The sequence below is a fragment of the Lissotriton vulgaris genome, chromosome 1_1, assembly GCF_964263255.1.
Source record: "Lissotriton vulgaris chromosome 1_1, aLisVul1.2, whole genome shotgun sequence".
In the NCBI taxonomy this organism is placed as follows: domain Eukaryota; kingdom Metazoa; phylum Chordata; class Amphibia; order Caudata; family Salamandridae; genus Lissotriton; species Lissotriton vulgaris.
In genome coordinates, this window is record NC_141685.1 from 49,640,576 (window position 1) to 49,665,904 (window position 25,329).

General features: G+C 46.9%; 1 protein-coding gene across 1 annotated transcript in view; it reads right to left on the reverse strand.

The window, feature by feature from the left end:
• The window catches only part of LOC147737191 (uncharacterized), a 41,552-nt gene that overhangs the window by 10,525 nt on the left and 5,698 nt on the right, over positions 1 to 25,329 (reverse strand). Inside the window, exon 3 of the mRNA XM_086919048.1 lies at positions 7,373 to 7,464. The gene's annotated coding sequence lies outside the window, so the exon portion shown is untranslated. The remainder of the gene's footprint in view (positions 1 to 7,372; positions 7,465 to 25,329) is intronic.

The window sequence follows — 25,329 nt, forward strand, 5'->3', positions numbered from 1 at the left end:
GCTTGCTTAATCTCCACAACGGCCCCTCGCGGCGGGATGCCTGGCTTTCACCTTGTGGATACCCTGCCGGGGTTATCTCACAGGGGAATACCAGGACGGGTTCCCTAAGCAAGCGCCGGGAAACCCACTGCGGGTAGCTGTGCGCTATATAAGCTCAAATACATTTACATTTACATTTACATTTCCCTTGTGGACAGTGGGGCCGGGAGCCACGCTGGCGGATTGCATGGATTATGTTGATCTACACTCAAGTGTTCCCGGCAGCCTCCTCCTTACATCCTTCTTCCTTATAATGTATTGTTTTATTGACGCACTGTCTGCTATTAGGATTGGCCTGTTTCATGGTCCTCATCATCCTCCTTGCCCTGTGATCACCCTTTACTTTAGCCTCCTCGCTGCCAGGCCTTTTGTCCCCCTGTGCCACTCCCTTTTTTGGTTAAAATCATGATCTTCCCAGCTTTCACGAACAGGCATTTATTTGTCAGAAAACCAAAATGTTCTACAAGGTTTTGGCATTTTATTAGGAAATAAGCTATTTTCCTATTTTTTGTGCTTTCAACCTCCTTCCAGTTAGTGGTAGAAATGGGTGTAAAACCAATAATGGATCCCGGAAAGCAATAGATTTACGAAACAATACATAATTCTGAATTTAGCAAGGGGTCAATTGTGTAGATCCTTCAAGGTTTTCCTATAGAAATTAACAGTTGAAATAAAATATATTGAAAATTAGTTCAAAACAACAGTCATTTGTGCCTACATTTTCACCTGTAACTTCTAACTATGTTAGATTTTTTAAAGCAATATACTGTTATGTCTGCAGGACCCTTCTGTTGGCGGGGATATATCAGGCTTGTAGGTCCACCAAGAACCCGAGATACCCAGAGCCAATAACTGAGCTGCACCTTGCAATGGTTATTCATTGTGTACCGGGGAGACAGCAATTAATTTGGTAAAATATAAGGAGAGAAAAATAGGTATCAAAGAAACGTAGGTATTTCTCATATTGGGACCAAGATAAGGAGTTTTGAAGCAGTGGTTATTTGCACATCTCTGAATTTGTGGGTAGCAATGCCAGCATGTGAATTAGGGGGCATTTTCCAAAATGTCTTTTTTACCCACTGTGTTATATTTTCAAAGGCAGAAATGCCTAGAAAAACAGCTGCTAATAACACTTGTTCTACTATTCTGGGTTCCCCTAAGTCTACCGATAAAAACGGTACCTCACTTGTGTGAGTAGGCCTAAAGCCTGTGACAGGAAATGGGTCAAAATACAACATGGATATTTTTTGAAAACTAGACACCCAGGAGAATCCAGGATGGAGTGACTTGTGAGGCTATCACCAGGTTCTGTTACCCAGAATCCCTTGCAAACCTCAAACTTTGTAAAACAAAAAACATTTCCCTCACATTTCTGTGATGGAAAGTTCTGGAATCTGTGGGGAGCCACAAACTTCCAACCTCCCAGCATTCCACCAAGTGTCTCGATAAAATTGGTACCCCACTTATGTGGGTAGGTTTACAGCCCGCAACAGGAAACGGTCCAAAATAAAAGAAATGTGGTCACATAATTTTTTGCAAGGAAAACAGACCCTTCTTTCGCAACGTGCCTACCTGTGGATTTTAGACCCTAGTTCAGCCGGCACGAAGGGACACATAGCAACAGAAATTTCCCAATACGTACTGTGGAGACTTCAAAAGTATTGATCACAAAAAGACATGGTTTTGCGAGGGAGTCACCTGCGCTTTTGGTCACAGGCTTGGCAGCCATCTAGGGAAACCTACCAAACCCAGACATTTCTAAAAAAAAACACCTGGGAGAGTCCAGGGAGGTGTGGCTTGCGTAGATCTTCCAATGTTTGCTTACCAAGAATCCCCTACAAACCTCAAACTTTGCTAATCAAAATTATATTATCTTCAAATTTCTGTTTGAGAACACCATGCCGGTACAGATTTCCTACCACCCAGAGTGCCCCTTAAAAAATAAAAATGATACCTCACTTATTTGGGTGTCCATTGCAGAATCGCCTAAAAAAAATAAATAAATAGGGTGCTTAGAGCTTGCTGTGCTATTTTCTCAGTCTCTACGTTTTTGGCCTTTCCCAGTCGCAGACCCTTGGCTACCCAAACAAGTGAGGCATCATTTTTATTGGGAGACCAAGAGGAATGCCGGGTTGTAGGAAATTTGTGCCAGCATGGTGTACCCACACAGAACTGTGAGAAAAATGTAATTGTTTAGCTACATTTGAGATTTGCAGGGAATTCTGGGTAAGTCAACTTTGGGGAACCCATGCAAACCACACATCCTTGGACTCCCCGGGTGTCTAGTTTTCAGAAATGTCTGAGTTTGGAAGGTTTCCCTAGATAGCCACAGAGCCAGGGACCAAAAATGCAGATGCCCACATTGCAAAACAAGGTAATTTTGTGATAAATAATTTTGATGTCTTCACATTGTGTTTTGGGACCCTCCCTGTCGCAGGCCCTTAGCCTTCCCACACAAGTGAGGTAGCATTTTTATCAGGAGAGCTGGGAGAACTTTGGGTGGTAGGAAATGTGTGATTGCTTGGTAAAAAACTCCCTTCGCAAAAATAGGTTGTCTTGTGATAGATTGGGAGCACCTGCGTTTTTGGGCCCTTGCTTGCATGCCATCAATGGAAACCTACTAACCATAGACATTTCTGAAAACTAGACACCTGGTGGAGTCCAGGGATGTGTGGCTTGCATGGATCCCCCAAAGTTTTCTTATCCAGAATCCCCTGCAAAGCTCAAATTTAGCTAAAAGGTCACATTTTCCTCTCATTTCTGTGTGCCAAGTTTGTGAGATCACTGCCCGGCACACATTTCCCACCACCCATTGTCTCCTCAGTCTCCTGATAAAAATGATACCTCACTTGTGTGGGTGCCCAAAGCAGAGTCAGCCTAATAACCTATATAATAAAACTGCCCTTTTGGACCCTCTTTGGTCCCCATCAGTGTTTCATTTTATACGTTTTTAAGTTCTCTGTTTTGGCCAGCCACACAATTGAGGTATCATTTTTATCAGGAAACTGAGGAGTACGCTGGGTAGTGGGAAATTTGTGCCGGCATGGTGATCCCACAACTTTTCCACACAGAAATGTGAGGAAAGTGTGACTTTTTATCTAAATTGACGTTTTGCAGGAGCTTCTGGGTAGCAAAAGGCTGGAGGTTTCACGCAACCCACACCACCAGTCAAGCACCATCCATGCACACCACCAGCCAAGCACCATCCATGCTTACCACCAGCCAAGGACCATCCATACACACCACCAACCAAGTGCCATCCATGCACACCACCATCCAAGCACCATCCATGCACACCATCAGCGAAGGACCATCCATGCACACCACCAGCCAAGCGTCATCCATGCACACCACCAGCCAAGCATCATCCATGCACACCACCAGCTAAGCACCATCCATGCACACCACCAACCAAGGACTATCCATACACACCACCAACCAAGTGCCATCCATGCACACCACCAGCCAAGCACCATCCATGCACACCACCCGCCAAGGACCATCCATGCACACCACCAACCAAGCGCCATCCATGCACACAACCAGCCAAGCACCATCCATGCACACCACTAGCCAAGGACCATCCATGCACACCACCAACCATGCACCATCCATGCACACCAGCAGCCAAGCACCATCTATGTACACCGCCAGCAACACAACATCCACGCACATCGCCAGCCAAGTGACAGCCCACACATACCACAAGCAAAGCTGAAGTCAACACACACACCTCAAGACATGGTCCATCCATGCAGACCGATAGCCAAGCAAAAATCCACGCACACTGCCAACCAAGCACTAGTCCACACACACTGCCAGCTAAGCGCAAGCCCACACACACCACCAGCAAAATGCAGGTTCACACACAGGCAGCCAAACGCCAGTAAACACCGACCATCAGCCGCACTCCAGTTCACACACAGAAGCTAGTGTCTAGAGGTTTTCAGCAGATTGGCCTAAAAATATTGCTGATCTGCCCCCAAGAGTGTGGAGGGGGACAGAAGCAGCAAAGATTTGTTCACAAAAAAAGGAGACCGGCCCAGCCTAAGCCTATAAACATTTCTCTGGTTCCTGGTGGGCTTTCTGCACCCCAGGGAGCAGATCAGGGGCTATTGCCCCTTTGGGGGAGGATGCATTAGCATCGCACCCATCTTTTATTAAAACAAATTCTTGTGTCTAATAGGCTTTCTGCCCCCGGGGGCAAATCAAGGGCAATTTCCCCCATCTGCCCCTTGAAGGCGGGCAGAAAGACTATCCCATTTTTTGTTTGGAGTTGGGGGCATTGGCATACATATTAAAAACAAGAAATCCCTGGAGCCTAGTGGGCTTTCTGCCCCCATGGGGGCATAGTGGGGGCTAGTACCCTCAATTAAACCTGAGGAGGGGCAGAAAGACTTCTATTTTTATAATTGTGAATGGCGGCATGGCTTTGCCCATTGTGGGTAGCCCCCCATCCCTCTTTTCTAATAAAAATGAAATCCCTGGCGTCTAGTGAGCTCCCCCCCGGGGGGCAGAGATCAGGGGTAATAACCCCCATCTGCCCCAGGGAGGGACAGAAAGACTGTCTCTTTAGTTTTGGGGTGTAGAGACATTAGCATGCCCATTCTGGGAAGCCCCCACTCCTCTTTCAGAGAGGGAAAAAAAACCTTGGCTTCTAGTGGGCTTTCTGCCCCCCTGAGGGGCTGATCGGGGGTAATAATCCCTGTTAGATTTGGCTGTCTCTGGTTGGCAGAGGTAGTTACTAGTTACTTCTGACCAAGCAGGGACCCACCTCCTCTATTTAGGGTAGAAGGTTACCCCCTTAGTAGTGTTAACGAGCGGTTAGACTTATCTTCGAGGAAAGGCATGACGCATTTATGACCATGTACAGTAATATGTTGACACTCTACAAATGGACACCACACCAGTTGTATATGAAAAAATAGTGTTCTTTATATAATCTTTATCATCAGGCCAATAACGGTAAAAAAGAATCCACAATAAGTTAGAAGAAAAAGATGATTGTAAGTGCTTTGCAACAAGACTCAGTTCAGTTCGGTTTCGAGTGGCTGGGGCGACTCGGATACTCACAGTCGACAGGGGTGTGATGTGGAATCATCTGGTACAATGTGTTCGATAGTACGAGACGGTTCTGGGGAACGGCGATGAGAAGCTGCTGGACTGTAGACGTTGGTACGAGGCGTACTTGATGTTCGGCTTGAGGCGTACGAGCTGCGCTAAAATACTGCCGGGCTGTAGATGTGCAACGCGATGCGCACAGGAGGTACGGTTCATAGGGTGTGAGCCGGGACTAAGTCAGCAGAGCTCGCAGATGTGTTGCAATGCGTACAGGAGGTACGGTTTGCAGGGTGTGAGCCGCGACGAAGTCAGCAGGGCTCGTCAGTTGCGTTGCAATGCATACAGGAGGTACGGTTCGTAGGGTGTGAGCCGCGACAAAGTCAGCAGGGCTCGTCAGATGCGATGCAATGCGTACAGGAGTTACGGTTCATAGGGTGTGAGCCGCGAAAAAGTCAGCAGAGCTCGCAGATCCATTGCAATGCGTACAGGATGTACGGTTTGTAGGGTGTGAGCCGCGACAAAGTCAGCAGGGCTCGTCAGTTGCGTTGCAATGCATACAGGAGGTACGGTTCGTAGAGTGTGAGCCGCAACGTAGTCAGCAGGGCTCGTCAGATGCGATGCAATGCGTACAGGGGGTACGGTTCGTAGGGTGTGAACCGCGACAAAGTCAGCAGGGCTCGTCAGATGCGTTGCAATGCGTGCAGGAGGTACGGTTCGTAGGGTGTGAGATGCGACGAAGTCAGCAGGGCTTGTCAGATGCGATGCAATGCATACAGGAGGTACGGTTCGTAGGGTGTAGGCCACGACAATGTCAGCAGGGCTCAACAGATAAGATGCGATGCGTACAGAAGGTACGGTTCGTAGGGTGTGAGCCGCGACGAATTCAGCAGGGCTCTTCTTAGTCCAAAGCAATCTAAACTACAGCCAAAAAGGCCCCTAGATGTAGGACAAAAGGGGTCTTTTGAAGTTGTTTGATCCGGCAGGGGGTTCCCCGGTACCTAGGTCCTTGTTGTGGGTGTTTCCTGCCAGATGACACCTCTTTCCTTTGAAGGAGGGAGGCAGGGTCGCCAGACGCTCAGCTGGAAGTGGGGCCGGCACTGTGGAAGGCAGGATGCTCAACAGAAACTACTCCACTCCTCCTATCTAAATGCAGCCAGCTAACACCAGGCTCTGGAGACGGCCCAGACCCTGTCACTTTTCCCAGACATCTGACTACACATCTTCGGCAGCACACAGCAAGGTTTGGGTAAGAAAATAGTCACTTTCTAAAAGTGCTATTTCCAAGCGTCTAAAAATCATTCCCCTAAAAGAATGCATTACGAACTTCAGAGTTCAGGGACACTCATCTGGAATCTCTACCATTTTCACTGGGTCAGATACGAATATAAGATGTCATATTTATCAGAAGGAGCACTTGCACTGTGGTACTGATCAGCAGTGGCACAGTGCTCAGAGCATCTTGGCCAGCACAAAAATAGGTCATACACGTAGGATGCATAATGAAAATGGAAAGGGAGACCCCCACCAAGGATGCCAGGTCTAACAATCCCCATCTACCTTCCAGAGGGGCAAGCAGACTGTCGCTGTTGTGGTTGGGGTATGGGCATAGACATGCCCATTGTGGGCACCCTCCACCTCTCTATTATTAAAAAAAGACAATAATCCCTGGTGCCTAGTTGGCTTTCTGTGACAGTTGGGGGCATTATAATGCCCACTTTGGGCAGCCCGCACCCGGGGGAAGGGGGGCGGAAAGACTGAATATGGCCAAATTATTATGGGGGAGCAAATACTCTTGCCCAAGGGGCCAATCCCCCCTCTCTGGTGTCTAGTGGTGGATCCCTGCTAGGGGATCGCCCTCTTGCGGTGCCAAGAGCATATACGCAGTGAAAAATAAATGAACCGATCAGCTAATTTCACTTTCACTATAAGGAAGTCAGCACACCATGCACGCCGATTGTCAGTATACTGGAAAAAAGTGCCTTGGGCAGCTAGATTTCAAAATAGTGGGCCTTGGACGTAATGGTACAATCCATGGCACCAGAGCACCACAAACCTGGACATAACCGTTATGTCCAAGGCTTGGAAGGGGTTAGTAGATCTAGCTCTGACACTGATGTAACTGGAAATGCTTCCCAACCATGATGTGCTCTACATCTGCCAAATATTTTATGTAATTGATGCTTCCTGCAACCAAAGAGTTTTCTCTTGTTGATGTTTGACAAGAATAAAACATGCAATCAAATATTTATGAGATAATGAGATGCAAACATACCTCCACCCTGCACATCCTGGGACAAGACTGCTGGAAAGAGATCGATGGGAAATGAGAAAGGTTTGGAGGTGAGCAAAACACTGAAACATTACCTAAAAGAACAAATTAAAAAATAATTGTAAGGAGGAGATAGATGGATATTAGAAATTACAATAGGGACAAGCAAGATAAGGAAATAAACTCACTTGCCCTGTGATTTTTTATAGAGCAAAAACAAGTTAAAGTTAGCAAAGTACTGAAAAAAACACAATTTAGAACCTATAGAAACTGAAAACAGAAAAGCCTATGCATCTTGTTTTCAATGCCTATGATCAGAGAAGAGGACTTGCTGCATGCATGGGAGGATTAACTAAGAGATCTAGGGCCCGATGTAGGTGGCCAATACCGGTCGGAAACGGCCGAATTCGGCCGTTTCCGACCGGTATTTGGCCTTTTGAGATGTAGGGGACCTTTTTTTCTCCGATTCAGTATTTTACTGATTCGGTAAAATTACCGAATCGGAAAAATACCGAATCGGTAAGTTTACCGATTTTAAAAAATCGGGATGTAGGTGGGACTACTTTCAGTCCCACAGGCTCTTCAGATTCGGTATTTTAACACCCAATACAATTGGGTGTTAAAATACCGAATCCAGGTGTGCATGCACATGTGTGCATGCACACCTATGCCATGTGACAGACAGACATGCCCTTAGGGCATGTCTGTGTGCCACATGGCACACAAGCCAGTATTGGGGGTGCTAGAGGGTGTCAAAGTGACACCCCCTGCACCCTTGCAGAAATCGGTAATTACCGAATTGGTAAATACCGATTCTGTAATGCACATTGATTCCTATGGGCTTCAAGGCCCATAGGAATCAATGGGGGATAACGATTCGGTATTTACAGAATCGGTAAATACCGAATCTTACAGATTCGGTATTTACCGATTCTGAAATACCCACATCTCCCCCCCTCCAATTTACCACTTCTTAAATACTGAATCGGTATGATTCGGTATTTAAGAAGTGGTAAATTGGAGTTTACCTACATCGGGCCCCTAGTGTGCCATAACGGTGAACCAGGTGCAGTTTTCTATAGTCATGAAGTCCAATGGTCTCAGGGAAGAGTAGTCTTTTTGTAACTGTGTTTCACTTGGATGCTGATAAAGCAAGGGATGAAATGCATAATAGTTGAGATTTTCTGAATCTTTACACTTAGGAAAATCTCAATTCTGAGCATGCATACAACACATAATGTGAAGTTTAAAACAAACAGATGGCAGGCAAGAAAAGAAGTGGAGAAGGGCAAAAGGGAAAGGGAGGAAAAGAAGCACATTGGTTGTGGCACTCTTCCTGATAGCCATAGAGCCCCTCACATTCTCCATATGCTGCACAGAAGACATTTGGGAAACTGAAATCATAGCCGGCGACCTGAAAATTTAACTGTATGCGGACATCATACTCCTCACTTTACCCTCTCCAAAACGTTCGCTGTCAGCACCGACGTTCACCATATCAGACTTTACAGTATTTTCCAGGTACAAAATGAACTAGACCAAAAGTGAAGTCTTACCCTTGGTGTTCTATACCACGAAGGAAGCCCTCCGTGCACATCCATTTCGGTAAATCGACACAAAGATGAAAAATTATAAGTATTGATTTCCAATGATGATCAAAGACAATATGACTGCACTGACTGATCAAATGCACAGGGATTTCACTAAATTGATCAAATGGCAATTGTCGCGTGGGGACGAGTCTAAACCGGGAACATGGTGGTAGTCCAAGGTTTAACTACATTTGCAGCATGCTTATTATACTGGTCTTGGCATCAGAACTATGCCTAATAGACGCAGCCCTTATAACATACTTCCGGCAAGGTGAGACACGCGGACTGGCCATGTCGAAACTCCAAGCCGCTACTTCATGCGGACTGAGACTTCCAAAGATGGAAATATATCATATGGCGCATCAGGTCTCACATCAAGTATATCATTCTGCCACAGATCTGGAACGCATCAATTGGGTACTCCTGAAACAACAACTGTGGGTGGGGCAATGGGACCGCAGGTGGTATATCTGCATCATCCCTCACAGATACCTCAAACAGAACTGCTTTGTGGGCCTAGCGCTGCAGAAGCGATGAAGGAGGAAATCTTTGCCACCATGTACTTCGCCTTTGCTAGGGGGTGCTGGTTTGTTTCCTTCTTTCCCTGTTTCTCTCACAGATCGAGATCATAGACCCCGAAGGTCACTACGTAATATTAACAGGTAAACTGGATGGCAAAGATATGGCGTGTGTGAATATTTATGCCCCCAATGTGGGCCAAACTATCATTCCTTTTCTCCCTAATTTTCTGTTCACCCGAATACATCATTACCCTATGTTACTTGGAGGAGATTTTAACTGCATGGCTGGTGTACCTTTAGATAGATCACACCCCCACTGCTCACATCCCTACTACATAAAACTGCCCACGTTGGATTAACGATTGAGGATTTGTTGATACCTGGAGAACCTTAACATCGGAGGGCGGGTTCGATTCTTATTACTTGGGTACACACGAGCTATCAGTACACTTAAATGCTTTCTTATGCTCGGCTAGCGTACATGCAAGAGCTAGAAGGGTTGAATATCTGGTGAAAAATACTGCGACCACCATCCGTTATTACTGTTTCTGGCCTGGGCGCTGTCCAGACCCCGCACTGCGACATGGAAGCTCAATACTGCGAAGCTGATGACCTAGTCTTCAGATCTACCCTAGGGAACGTGATCAGTTATTACTTTAATGAAAATACGTGTACGACTTCCTCCCCACTAGCGGAGTGGGAGGCATTCAAAATAGCGATACGTCGTCACAGAATCTCAGCAATAGTAGGGACTCGGTCCCAGCGTCACACAGAGATCAAACACTTGGAGCACCTTTTAATAAAACCGGATCTACCGACAGAGGGAGAACAGGTGCTGCATGACAGACTGAGAGCAGAAAGCGAAAAACTCTTAAAACTAGTGGAGAGACTCACAGCATACGAATAGTGAGCATATATAAACTAGGGCACACATAGAATGTTATAAATCCAGCAGATTAATAGTGTGGATGCTCAATCTTGATAGACAGGGTTCCCAAATATTGCAGATGCAAAACAAGGGGAGGGTGACCAGCGTTATAGGTAAGCCGAGATTAATACGCCTTTGCTGTCTATTATTCTGACATCTATGGGTGCTCTGATATGGAGCCAAGCCAGCCAGCGCAGGATTATGTTCTATCGGCAAGTACGAAGCAAATGGCACAGGTAGTGGCTGCATCCCTAGGAGGTGACATCACAATCCAGGAGGTGAGGGGACGAGTAAAGCCCTGGGCAAGGTACCAGGCTCAGATGGCTTGACCCTGGAATTGTATGCATCTTGTGCAAACTCGCTTCCCCCAATCTTGACTACACTGTATAATGCAGCAAAAACAGTGGGGGAACTACTACCAATGAAGGGAAAGTCCCTGTTTGTTCCACTCCACAAAAAGGGTAGAGTGATAAGATACCATCCTATAGACTGCTCGCCATATTAAATGTAGATTATAAACTACTTAGTAAATTGTTGGTGACTGGGCAACCATACAGGTGATCTTATTCACACGGATCAAATGGGTTTTATACCTAAACGCAGTTTGATCCCTAACATTCGCCTAATGCTCCATACCCCATTAGTGGACTATCCTAGAGCACTAGTGATCAACACTGACACAGAGACAGCATGTGACTATCGGCGCTGAGACTTTCTTGATGCTACTCTGGCCAGCATGGGACTGGGGAATGGCTTCATCAGCTGGACACGTCTGCTATATGTGCCCCTGATGTCTCCGGTCCGAAATGGGGTGTGATATCAGCACCCTGTAGGGTAGAGGCCATTGCCACACAGGGTTGCCCGCTGTCGCCAGTGCCGTTTGCCTTGGCTGTTGAGACCCTGGCCCTGACACTCTGCACCATCCATCATTATTGAGGAATAGTGATTGAGGACCACCCCATCTATATCCCCCTATATGGAGAGGATCTATAAGTGTACCAGTGTGAGGAACACGCAAATGTGGATCACGCATTTAGAGCTTTGGATGATTTTAGCCAGACGTCGAGAGTCCAGGTGAATTGGGATAAGTCAAATGCATTCCCGATACATGCTCTGACACCAGCCACTATTCTGCCAGAAATGGGGCAGGATCTCTGCTCGGAACCACTCACATTATGCTTCCTGGGCATTCATATTTACTACAACTTGGCTGATCTTGGCCAATCTTCAACTGGCACTGATTTTTGCAGACATCCATACATTTCTGGCTAATACTTCCTCTATCAGTCGCAGGCAGGGTGATACTGTGAAGGCGGTTTTCCTTCCCAGTCTCTTGCATTACTTTGCAGCTCGCCCAAATTGGCTCACAAAATCCATCTTTTGGGAGATTAACAGCCTATTGATATACCTCATATAAGGCACAGGACGTCGTAGACTGGTATTAACCAAACTACGGCTCCCCACTGATGGAGGTGGGTTAGCGGTCCCTGACTTGGAGCTTTATTGCCTGGCGGCGCACCTGAAATGGGCAGCTTACTGATGACATTGTCGATGGGGGAGGGGCGTGATAGAGACTGGCGTACACTTTCTCTACGCCAGTACCATGCCATAGGCCAGATTGATTAGCCCTAATGCTCAAACAAGAGTTAAATATCTGGTCTTTTGCTGGACATCCTGCAATTTCAATGGGCCTGGGTCTTGCAGCGAACACAAATGAGGGTTCCGTGTGAGAAGTACCTCGCACTGTCGGCATTACTACATCTCTCGCATGAGGGATATTGGTCTAGGTTGTTGGAGAGAAAGGGTATCCTAGTGCTATGGCGTGGGTAACAGGTGGAAAACTAAGGAACTTTGTGAAACTCGCAAACAAATATACTCTACCTTCCCACCACTATTTACTGTATGGGTCAGTGGTGGCAAACATGTGGAGGCCATGGGGAGGACAGGCAAGAACCCCCGAAACAGAGGGGTAGAAACCATGTGGAAATAACGCCAATCCACAAGGTGGGGGGGCGGGGTGGGGGTAGAGGTCTGAGAAGTTCCAGAAGAGCCAGTTGTTACACAGCTGTAGAAGGCCCAGCGGATCCTTGCATCTATAACACTATTCAAAGCATCACATAACAAAATTCCATAACAGAACACAACATGACCAATGTCTGTACACTGCCGTATTACATCATATAACAATAAACAGTAAAGGCATCCTATCTGCAGAGGCTACACATCTTCGCCCCTTTTTAACACCACACACAGACATACACACACATACACACACACACAAACACACACACACAGAACCACAGAGACACTACCACACACGTTGTCAAGGCTTGATTATGCCAATGCTCTCTATAGTGGTCTCCCTAAATACCTTATAAAGCGAATGCAGATCATTCAGAACGCGGCCGTGCGACTTCTGTTCCATCTTCCACGAAGAACTAGTGCACGTGCCCATCTTCGTGAGCTCCACTGGCTCCCTGTGGCACATCGCATCATGTTTAAATCATTGGTTTTGGCCTTTCGGGCCCTGCACCAGCAAGGCCCACAATACTTGCACAAGAGGTTTTCCTTTTACACGCCTCATCGTGCTCTTCGATCGGCCAATCTTCGTCTGATGTCTATGCCTAAAATCAGATATGCGAGACTGGGTGGTCAGTCAATTTCGGTCCAAACAGCTCGGGCCTGGAATGCCTTGCCGCTCTCTCTGCGATCATCAACTACATTGGCAGGTTTTAAGAAAGGGTTAAAAACCCATCTTTTTAACCTTAGTATTTAGTTCTCTGCTTCTTTCTTTTTGGACTGGGTCAGTTTAGTGCCTACATACCGCGCCAGGATACTCTGTAGTAGCAGAGCGCGTTATAAAATATTTTATAACATAACACACAAAACAGGACAATACATCAACCCAGGGAACCAGAAAAAAACAATACCCAAGGTAAATATGAAAAACTAACCAGATGCCACTCAACATTAAGCCTGGGCGTAGTTTGCGTAGCAGCACTACACGTAGCTTGTATACTTTTAACTTTGCATAGAACAGCATAGCTGAAGACACTGTGTACTTGTCTGTACTGTGCCAAAATGGCAAAAAACTTCCTGTACATGACCAGATATGATAAAATAAGTTATCTTTATATGCTAAAATGTATATAGTACTTTCACATTGGTGAAACTGAAAAATTAGCAAGCAGTGGGAGATGTGATGATTTTGGGATCCTCCCTAACCTAGGGGGAGTACCAAACAGATGCCTTGAAAACAAAAAAGCACATCTTATTGAACAATTTAATTGTGGTCCCATCCTCTTAGGACAAACCCAAACACAGTTATTGGCAAAAAACATTCCCAACCTAAGGCCCTGCAAAGCATTATGGGATGAGATTAGCAGTGGGCAGCGAATATTATATAGCATACAATATCAAAAGAATTCTACAAAGAGCTGCAGTTCAACTGGTGGTTACTAGATGTCCCTCACAAGTCAAATGCAAATGCTTGATGAAAGGGTTTCAATGGTTTTGCATTTGACTCGTGAGGGACATCTAGGGACGACCAGTGGAACTGCAGCTTCATGTAAGAATAATTTCAATGCAATGCATTTGACTCGTGAGGGACATCTAGGGACGACCAGTGGAACTGCAGCTTGATGTAAGAATAATTTCAATGCTTTGCATTGACTCGTGAGGGACATCTAGTAACAACTAGGTGAACTGCAGCTCTTTGTAGAATTATTTTGATATTGGATACTATATTATTCACTGCCACTGCTAATCTCGTCCCATAATGCTTCGCTGGGCCTTTGGTTGGGATTGTTTTTTTTGCCAATAACTGTGCTTGGGGTGGTCCTAAAATGATGGGATCACCACTGAAGTACAACAAAATGTGCTTTTAGTTTATGCTCTTTGTGTTAAAGGCATCTGCTTGGTGCTCTCCATAGGTTAGGGGAGACCCCAAAATCATCATCTCTCTCATTACCTAATGTTTTCATTGTAAAAAGAAATTTTTGTGAATTGGTTATTTGCTGTTAAGCATGTAAAATTGCTTTTCGGGAGAGTTCGTGTTGGGTTAAAAAATCAACCACAACTATCTGCCACACCTTACGAGGACATGAAACAGGCACAGCAGTGCACACAGAGGCCACTAAATGTTTATCACTCAAACAGCATGGTGCACAATTTCTCACTAATCCTTCTACCTCCACATCCACTCCAGGGCACCAGAAATCATTTCTTATCCTACGCTTAGTGGCACTCATACCCAGATGGCCTACATGAGCTGTCGCCAAAATCTTTGGTGGAAACATCCTTGTGGAATTAACTTATCAACTCTTACCAACAATCCTCCTTCCAAAGATAACTCATCCGCCACCTGGCAATAAGATCGCAAAGAAGGCTCCAAAGTTTTTCCCTCAGCCCCCCAAATTTCCCAAAATTCATGACCTTGTTCAATACAGTATCCTCCCTCAACCAATCACACAATACCATTATATCAGAACAAATTACTAAATCTTCAACTTAGGCAATGATACATGCCGCAATTTCTTCCTGTAAATCTACTTAACAAAACTCTAATTGTAACCAAGCCAGAAAGTCTATTCTAATGTTCTTTCCTCCTGTAATATGAAGCACACTAAATAATTTGATAGATAATCTGGCTGAGGATCTTAATCTGGATCCTAGACAAAATAGCAACGAGTGGTCTGTGATCGGTCCTCAAGCAAAATTTTCTTCCCAAAAGATAAGGCTTAAACTTGCCGACACCCCAAACGCATTCCAACATTTCACTTTCTATTACAGAATATTGTGTTTTAAATCTTTCATGATTCTGGAAGCAAACCTTACAGAGACTTCCGTCCCATCCATCACTTTTTGCAAAAACACTCAATGCCATAATGTAGGAAACTGGCTCTATATATACTACACCAAAATGAGGTGTAGTGTGTATAGAGACCAAGTGAACCCCGAGGTAGGATGAGGTTAAAGTTAGATAGAACCTTACTCTCTAACTGTGGTAGCTTGGTCGAGCAGTAAGGCAGTAGCAGAGAGAGGACAGTGTTAAGCATTTGATGTACAAACTCAGTCAGCAAATGAATTCAAGCACTCAATAACTGAACTCTAGGCCAATTGTATTTGTATAAAAATATATACTGTTGTTTTATTTTTAGAACCAAGTAAGCCTGGCACAGGTATGCATTAAATACTTTTCAGTAATAAGTTACTGGATATAGAACAGTTTGAAAATGCAATAGAAATTGTACTTTGTTTGATTTACAGGTTATGCAGAAGGATGCAACAGTTAACAAATACAGTACATTGAAATTAATATGCTTTTTCAGGTAAGTTACTTTCTACGTTACTTTTCTTACTCAGTGCTAGATACCTAAATTTAGCACTGGGACATTTCCTGGAAACAGGTACGTAAATTCGTTTTGGTTATTCACATGATTTTTAAAGAATATTTTTAGGTTTCAAAACTCCACACTTAGAAACTTTTTGGAGAAAAAATGTCAATGTTATCCTATGGAGAGAAAACAGGTTAACGGTCCATAGGTAAGTAATCCACTGTGGGAGCTAAGATTCTGGGGTTAAACTCAGGGGGCCCCCAGGGTCAGTGATGCACTGTCGTTGCACCCTTAGCGGCACTAGGGCAGCCGGGTGCGGAGTGCTGAGGCCCACTGTTATCCAAAGAGGGACAGAGAGTCTCTGGCTGGTGGCTGCTGGCAAGCAGGTCACTGGGTTGTGAGAGCAAAGCTCCTAGGGTTAAGGTCAGGACAAATGGGGAAATCACTGGGGCGGACGGGTGCAGAGTGCTGTTTCGACGTTGGGCGCCCTGTTGTTTTCTATGGAGAACCTTAGGCAGGGAGACAAAGGACTTCTGGGTGCGACCACCACTGGGAGAGGTAAGTTGGGAAGTTAAGGATTGGTTAGGCAACGTTGGTTTGGGCACACAAGGCCGCGGGGCGTCGGATGCAGGGTTGACTTCTGGGGTTGGATCTTCTTACCAGCTCCTGGTCGCGTTTAAGGGGGCCTTCTGGATTTAGGCTGCATTTGTTGGCTGGAGGCTTGAGGCAGGTCAGGGGTCAACAGATCTCAGGTCAGGATCGCAGGGGTGACCTCCATGTGGTGTTTTACCACTCGAGTCTGGGCCTGGTTCGGCGGGTGCAGAGTGGGCTGTATTTGCAGTCCCTGGCTGCTGCCAGGGGTTGCTGTTTGAACAAATCCGGTGTTCACAGGAGATTCAGTCTTTAAAGTGAAGGCAGGCAGGTCATCTGTGGTTTTTGAGGTTGCTGGCTGCAGGACACACCGGGATTTCACAGGAGCAGGTTCGAGGGGAGGCAGGCCTGTAGGACTGGGGCCAAGTTAGTGGGCGCTGTCCTCTTGTTAGTTCTGCACGGCTCTTCGGTCCTTCTTCTTATCTTCTTTTCTTGTCATTTCTGGATCTGAGGAAGCAAGATTCAGGGTGCCCCCTAAATACTAGATTTAGGGATATTACAGGTAGGTAAAGGGCATGGACCACTCTCCAGTGGTAGGGGGACAGGAGCCTGTCCCTGGTTGGCTGGGTCCCCCATCCTCAAGATGGCGGGGACTCGAGGCTGCGCTTCAACCCGCTTCCCCCACCTGAGAGGTGGAGTCGGCAACACCCCTCTTCCTCACTTGTTTTTCCCGCCCAAAGTAAGGGGTAGAACCACTAGGGACCAGTTGCTGAAAGCAGCAAATTGTCTGGAGAGGCTCACAAAGGCAGTATGCCTTTGAATCTTCTCCTTTGCAAACCCTGCCCATCCTGGTGGGGAAAAGGCTTGTCACCTCGTCCCAGGATGTGCATTGTTTTAGGCCCCCGAGAGCAGCAAGCTCTCGACCCAGGGGTCCCGAAATATGTCTGTTGGTGGCAGCCTAAGCAGCCACTCAGTCAGATCACTAGGAGTTGGTTGAGTTTCAGGGGCATCTCTAGGATTCCCTCTTTGGTGCATTTTACATTAAATCCCACACTGGCATCAGTGTGGGTTTTATGTGCTGAGAAGTTTGGTAACAAACCTCTCAGTCTTTAGTGTATCCATTATGGTGTTGTAGATTTCGTGATGACAAACTCCCAGCACCATATACTCTTAATGGCACTGGGTACTGTAGGGGCACAGGGCTCATGCACTTGTATCCTCACCGCTGGCATAGGGCAGCCAGCTAGAAGGTAGTGGTTTGTGGGCATGGCATACATTGCGTGGTAAACTACTGCATGCAATGCTTTATCATAGTCAATTACAAGTAATGAAGCGTAACACAGAGCATAGTAAAAAGCAGTGCAGTGTGCACAGATTCGTCAGTACAACAAAAAGCAGTGCAGCCCATATATTGCCGTAACACAGAAAAAACAGTGTGGTGTGAACAGATTACTCAGTGTAGTAAGATGCAGTACAGTGTGCACAGATTTCTTAAAGAGTAGTAAGATGCAGAACAGTGTGCACAGATTCCTCATATTGCAGTATGATGCAGTGCAGCGTGCACAGATTTCTTAAAGTGTAGTAAGATGCAGAACAGTGTGCACAGATCCTTCATATTGTAGTAAGATGCAGTGCAGCGTGCACAGATTTCTTAAAGTGTAGTAAGATGCAGTACAGTGTGCACAGATCCTTCATATTGCAGTAAGATGCAGTGCAGCATGCACAGATTTCTTAAAGTGTAGTAAGATGCAGAACAGTGTGCACAGATCCTTCATATTGTAGTAAGATGCAGTGCAGCGTGCACATATTCCGGGGACACCGCACCATTCCGGCCAGTGGCATAGCAGATCAGACGCTGTTGGTTTTTCAGGGCTAAAAGACCTACTACTTGCAGCACCCGCTCCGCGGGTGCCGCTTCGCACAGGAGTGCGTGGAGCCACACTTACCGGGGAAGAGGGGCAGCAAGGCGGCGGCTAGGGCGTGAGGCTCGGCGGGGCTGCGAGCGTGCGGGGACTCCAGCAACCAGGAGTCCCTGCGAGACCAGTGAGTCACCATCCGGTCCGCTCTCCCTGCTGGCCCGCCCCCCGCCCGCCTGAGGCTTGTAAAGCCGACCTTCACCTCCACCTGTTGGGACACCGCACCATTCCGGCCAGTGGCATAGCAGATCAGACGCTGTTGGTTTTTCAGGGCTAAAAGACCTACTACTTGCCGCACCCGCTCCGCGGGTGCCGCTTCGCACAGGAGTGCGTGGAGCCACACTTACCGGGGAAGAGGAGCAGCAAGGCGGCGGCTAGGGCATGAGGCTCGGCGGGGCTGCGAGCGTGCGGGGACTCCAGCAAACAGGAGTCCCTGCGAGACCAGTGAGTCACCGTCCGGTCCGCTCTCCCTGCTGGCCTGCCCCCCGCCCACCACACCCCCTATATCACAACATCAGACTCCCGCAGCGCGGGACGCAGCTCGGGGCGAAGACCGGGCTAAGAGCGGGCCGTTTGAGGCCGTTCGAGGTCTGCGAGGACTGGACTGGCCCACCCTCTTTTGCCCTTTTCCTGACATTTGATCTACTGGGTTTAAATAGGCAAACCATTCTATTTTTCTTATTCTAGTGCCAGGCTAGGTGGTTGCCCTTGTTGTTGCTAAGTTATGTGCACCAGGTTAACTCGGAGTAAGGCCGTTAAGGGTGGCCCACCAATTAATGGCCCCATGGATGACTTCATTACTCGTACCAATCTAGCCATAGACCAAGAAATTTCCAAACTTCAGACTCGTGTCTCCCTGGAATTGGCAGCCGCCAGAAGATTGTCCCAGGTCATTGCACTCTCAAAAATATCCTCCCTGGGCCACATAGCTACTGTGGTTACCCCGGAGCGCCCAGCCATTCCCCATTGTGTAGTCACGCAGGTAGATGTTCATCAGATCCCGATTCTACCCTCCCTTTTCCCAGCCCTAGAGCCTCCAACTCAGACAGGCGAAGCGAACCTACCTGTGGTTACTCCCAAGCAGGATGCTAGTTCTAATTTCCCCACCCCGGTAATTTCAAACACACCTAGGTGCAATAATAATGATGGTAAACTACCCAAAAGGAAACGCAATTCCCGGTCTGCTTACTCCCGTAAGAAGGCTAAAATTGCGGTAGCACAACAACTGAATTTGGCTAGTGTTCCGGTACCCAATGTAATAGGAGGGTGTATCCCCAGAGAACAGCCACAACGAGAGGGAGCCAAAAAGGGGACAGCCTCTGCCTTTACTACTACAACTGCAGAGGATGAGGGCTTACATGTAGAGGGTCTGGAAGGGAAGGATGGGGAATTCATAGGTTTAGTTTGGGAAACTCTTAAGAAACTTCTTTCTCCCCTCGATTTCAGACTCTCATGTATTGAAAATAACTTGCTAGAGATGGAAAAGAGCATTATTGCCTTGGCCACTCTTGGCCTGAGAAGTTTAGAAAATCAGGGCCTTCCTGTAGCTGACCCAATATCACAAGCCCCACAACTTCCCCCTCCAGTACCAGCTTTTGTACGGCCAGTTCCCAAACTGCGGACCGTGGGTGTGGATCAAATTACCACGCTCCCAAACCTAAGGCTCCCAAGCGCCCCATTCCTCAACCACCACTAAATCCTAATGCAGGTGTTTCTCTTAGACCTCCTCCCAGTGAAGCTGCTTATCAACTGACCCAGGGCCTTCCTGTTAAGAATAATTTTAGAGGGGGCTACATTGATCTTCCTCCAGAGGCCAATGATTACGTGGTTGTGTTGACGGGCGTCCCCCAAATCGGAAATGGTCACTACGAGAACCACTGGTCTCTGAAGAATAAGATAATGCACTGGCTTAATGTGAATAGACCAATTCCCAATGGTCGGAGAAGCAGAGTTCTGATGGTACTTAGAATTCCCTGGGTGGGCCCCACAAGGAAAACCAGTCCCGGGGACTGTATAGTGGTGACCTTTGAGGACCCACATACGGCACACCACATTTGCTCTTGGCCCACTGGTGAAGGTTCTCTTGTCATACCTACGCCACTGTCCTTCTTTTATCCACCACGCCCCAGACATACCCGGGAAGATGACTGGTCACTGGTACGCCATCACACATGGAGGAGCCACCCTAACAATCACCAAGATCTCCCTATACATTGGAATGGCCTCCCAACCTCGAATAGGTTTGGTGGTCTTGAGGAGGTAGACTGACTTCCAAGGCAACCTGCTTTTCAAGCAGCGAAAAAAGCCCCTTCACCTCTGGCCCTAGGGATCATAGAATCTTTTTCCTTGTTGATAGAACCTACTGTCGCTAGCCCACCAGGTCCAGAAGAAATGCTATATGCTTTACCTATAAAGGGGGGATCAAACACCTTAAGCACTTTAGAATCTCAAGACGTAGTGCAACTGCTGGACTCACCTCTTATGATTCCCTTGTCACCCATTCAGAACGTTCCAATAGATGGGAAGCTGGTTGTGTCCAATTCGGCTGTACCTGTCAATCCATCAAGGCGAATTACCCTAGGCGAACCTCTGTTAAAGATTCTAAGCTGGAATGTGGCTTGCCCGCAACTTCGAAATCCCAGAATGGAACGCTTTTTTGGACCTTTATAACATCTGCCTCTTGCAAGAAACCTGGTGCCTAGAACCCAGGCACAGAGTAGGCTTCACAACCTACTTCGTTCCAGCTTCCCAACAACATGGATGCAAAGGTCGCCCGTCTGGCGGCCTTCTTATATGGGTTAGCATCGCACTAGGTTTAAGTGTAAGCCATAAGACCACTCAATCTCCTGACCTTCAGAGGATAACTATACGCTGCCAAGGGGGAAGGAAGCTAGAAGTCTTTAACCTTTATCTAAGGGGGGCCAGGGGAGGGGCATCATCGCTATCCTCTACAGGATTAAATAGTGAACTAGTCGCTTGCAGTATCGATTCTTATGTTCTCCTCGCAGGCGACTTCAACTGCTGCTTTGAGCCACTGGCTAGGGAGGACATTCTGGACACTTGGGATGAGGATACAAGGAGAGGTATCCCCACCCTGACCCTTGATCCGATTAAAAAATGGACGCAGAGTGCAATAGACATCAATGCACTCTGCATGGAACACGACCTGAGATCAACTAATGGACGATCCAAATCGGACCTTATGGGTGCGCATACCTACAACAGGACAGGACACACCTCCAGAATAGACTATATCATGTTGAATTACAATCTTTGGTCATTTCATCAAGACATGGAAGTCATAGTGTCTTGTGATAGTGACCACAACCCTCTATCCTTAACCCTCATTCCGCCTTGGCAGGTTGGGAACCTAGCCAAGTCTGCCCACAAGGGGAAAACCTCCCATGAACTTGTACCCTCAAACTATGGCAGGCGCCTAAAGTGGGCAAAAGCAGCAGCGGATGAGGAAAGGATGGCACAAGCAGGGACCATAATGTCAGCGGTGGGGCCGCGTCTCGATGCCTTAGGTATTACCAGTCAAGTTGTTTTAACGACATTCACAGAAACTATTGCGGCATTAAGTGAACTGTTTATCATTCCCCAAACCAGTGCGAGGGTTGTAGTGAAAGGTGCTTCTAAGGCAAGAGACAAGTGGTATTCCTCCAAATGTCGGGTTGCTAAGGGGTAACTCATTTCCGCAGTGAAGACCAAGGACCCAGGCAATATCAGACTTGCTAGGAAACTTTACAAAAAAACTGTAGCCATGGCTAAGGAGGCTCACGATTACAGTTTTTGGAGGGAGTTAATGGAGGCAAGTACTAGGAAAGATTCTAAGGGGTTTTGGGATCTGCTGAGAGCCAGGGACAAGCCCCTTGATCAACAGCTTACCTGTAATATTCCTGGTGACGTCTGGTTTGCCCACTTTTCCAAGCTTTACTCTGTTCCACTAGGTGTACCTCAACCAAGCATGGGTTTTCTGGCCAGACCCCCAGTTGTTACTACAATTAATGACTGCCCCTTCAGTAGTAAGGAAGTCGAAAGGGCAATCAGGTGTATTGTAACCAATAAGGCTGCAGGCCCTGATGGAATTCCGGGTGACCTGTTGAAGAAAAATCCATCTTTGTGGAGTAGACTAATTGCTTCACTCTTGAATGAGGCTCTACTGGGAGGTTCTCTTCCTGATTCCTGGAGGGGCGCTGAGGTCGTCCCTATTTTTAAGAAAGGCTGTCGGGACGACCCAGCCAATTATCGCCCTATTAGTCTGCTTGACTCGACACAAAAGGTTGCGGGCAAAGTGGTACTAGGTAGGATCTTGCAGTGGGCCGAAGAAAACCAGGTTCTGTCAGATTACCAGGCAGGTTTCAGAACAGGGACAGGCACCATCGAGCAGACATTTCGCCTCCTAATGCTATATTGGAAAGTGGTCGTACTGGGTAGGGGCAGTTTGTATTTAGTCTTTATAGACTTGCGAACTGCCTTCGACCTGGTCCCACGAGCCCAATTGTGGAATGTCCTGGACGGGTTGGGTATACCCCCTTACTTGTTGGCTTTGCTTATTAAGTTCCATGAAAGCAACTTTGCCCAGATTAGATGGGGTGTCCAGGGGGAAAAAACATCTTGTATCCCTGTAGATAGGGGCGTCCGCCAGGGTTGCGTGCTTGCCCCCACTCTGTTTTCTCTTTACGTTAACGGAGTGGTGGAGCATCTTCTTCAACAACCATCAGATGCACCTTCCCTGGCTGGTAGAAAAGTGCCGACGCTCCTATTTGCGGATGACACCCTTCTAATCTCAAAATCACCAGTAGGCATCCAAAAGTTGCTTTCTAGCTTTAAGGCCTTCTGTGACATCAAGGGCCTGTCTATAAATATAAGCAAAACCAAATTCCTTGTCCTTAACCCCCCCAGGAAATCTGTTGTCCCTCCTGCTCTAGACTCTGTCCCACTTGAAAGAGTCAAAGAGTTTGACTACCTGGGCATTCGACTCTGTGACACTATGAGTTGGAAGGCACACCACCTAAAGGTGTTTCTGACCCATAAGAGGGTTGCAGGGGCCGTGCTCAAAGAACAACGTGCCTCATCTCTCAAACCCATTGGGGCACTATTAGACATCTACAGAGCAAGGGTGGTGAGTGCAGCATTGTATGGCGCAGAACTGTGGGGCGTACAGAGAGTCGACACCTTAACCCACCTCGAAAACAACTTCCATAAAGATCTCATGAAGTTACCCCACAGTACCCCTACACTCCCCCTCCATCTTGATGCAGGTACACGCCCAATATGTGAGCAAGCTAGGCTACGCCCCCTTTTATTATGGGCCAGGATATGGAATGTTCCAGAACTGAGCAGCTATGCCGATGCCCTAAGAGAACTCCTATCCCTATCGGGCTGGCATAAGGTAACCTGGCTCAGGGAGGTCAAGCGGTTTCTTCATTAATTGGGTGTAGGAGATGCTTGGGTCAACAGAACAGCCCCTTCTAAGCAAATGCTAAAGAAGGCTTATTTGTTATGGGTGGCTAACGAGAGAATGAGCAATCCTAAACATTGTAAATCTGTTGTTCAGTTCCTTTTAATTAAGGAGCTCCCCTATAGAGAACCTTACCTGGACTTAATTCATAACCCGGGTGACAGATCATTGTACTTCAAATTTAGGGTAGGAGTACTTCCCTTAGGGTTGTTAACTTCTACTCGGAAACCACCACTACAAACCATACCATATTGCCCCTTCTGTGACTTAAGGGTTGAGTCCATTGCTCATCTGTTGTTTGAGTGTTATGCTTATGCGGTGCCCAGGTCGAGATGGCTGAAGCCTTTATGTAGGAGTTTGGGCACTAGATCACACCTGGAAGCCTTACGCATATTACGTTCAGATGCCCGTCCCTTCTTCGCCTGCTGTATGGCAAAATTCCTGGGCTGGGCTTGGCGGATAAGAACTGCAAAGAAACTGCTGACCCAGTAATGTGTTTTCTGCCTGTACCTGCTCTTATGACTTGGCTAATAATTCACTCTTTTAATGCCACTGCTGATTCCGTAGGCTTTTTATATTGTGTATTGTCAAACTGTTTTTACCAAAATGATGTAATGCAATGCTTTTATGATATGTTTTTATATCGAAATAAAGCTATTCAATTCAATTCAATATTTCTTAAAGTGTAGTAAGATGCAGTGCTGTGTGCACAGATCCCTCATATTATAGTAAGATGCAGTACAGCGTGCACAGATTTCTTAAAAAGTAGTAGGATGCAGAACAGTGTGCACAGATTCTTCATATTGTAGTATGATGCAGTGCAGCGTGCACAGATTTCTTAAAGTGTAGTAAGATGCAGTACAGTGTGCACAGATCCCTCATATTGCGGTATAATGCACCGCAGCGTGCTCAAATTTCGTAAAGTGTAATAAAAAGCAGTGTACACAGATTCCTCAATGCTGTAAAAAGCAGTGAAGCATGCACAGGTGTCTCACAGTGCAGTAGAATACGGGTAGAATGCATGTGCAGTACAGATCAGTGCAGTGGTACTGATTCCTCACAGTGCAGTAGTATGTAGAGCAGCATGCACAGATTCCTCACAGTACAGGAAGGTGCAGTGGAAAACATTTACCATAGTGCAGTAATATATAGTCCAGTATGCCGAGATTCATCAGAGTGCATTAAGAGGCAGTGCACACAGATAACTTACAGTGCAGTGAAATCCAGTGCAGCACGCACAGACTCCTCACAGCGCAGTAAGATGCAGTGCAGCAGTGCACAAATCCCCTCTTTAACACACATGATGCCCACAAACACCCCCAGGGCTGGAAGGAAAGCCCCCTAGGGGCCCCGGATAGGAGAGCCCAGCTCAGCCCCAGGGGCCCCTGGATAGAAGAGCCCAGCTCAGCCCCAGGGGCCCCCAGATAGAAGAGCCCAGCTCAGCCCCAGGGGCCCCCAGATAGAAGAGCTCATACTCAGGCTTAGACACCAGCATTAGTCATTGACCTGTTCGCTGGCCTGTTTCGTTCGCAGGACCCAGCAGTCAGTATACGGAGTGTGCCAAATTGGGAGGCCATATCAATGTATACTGATGATGCATTTGTGTACCTCA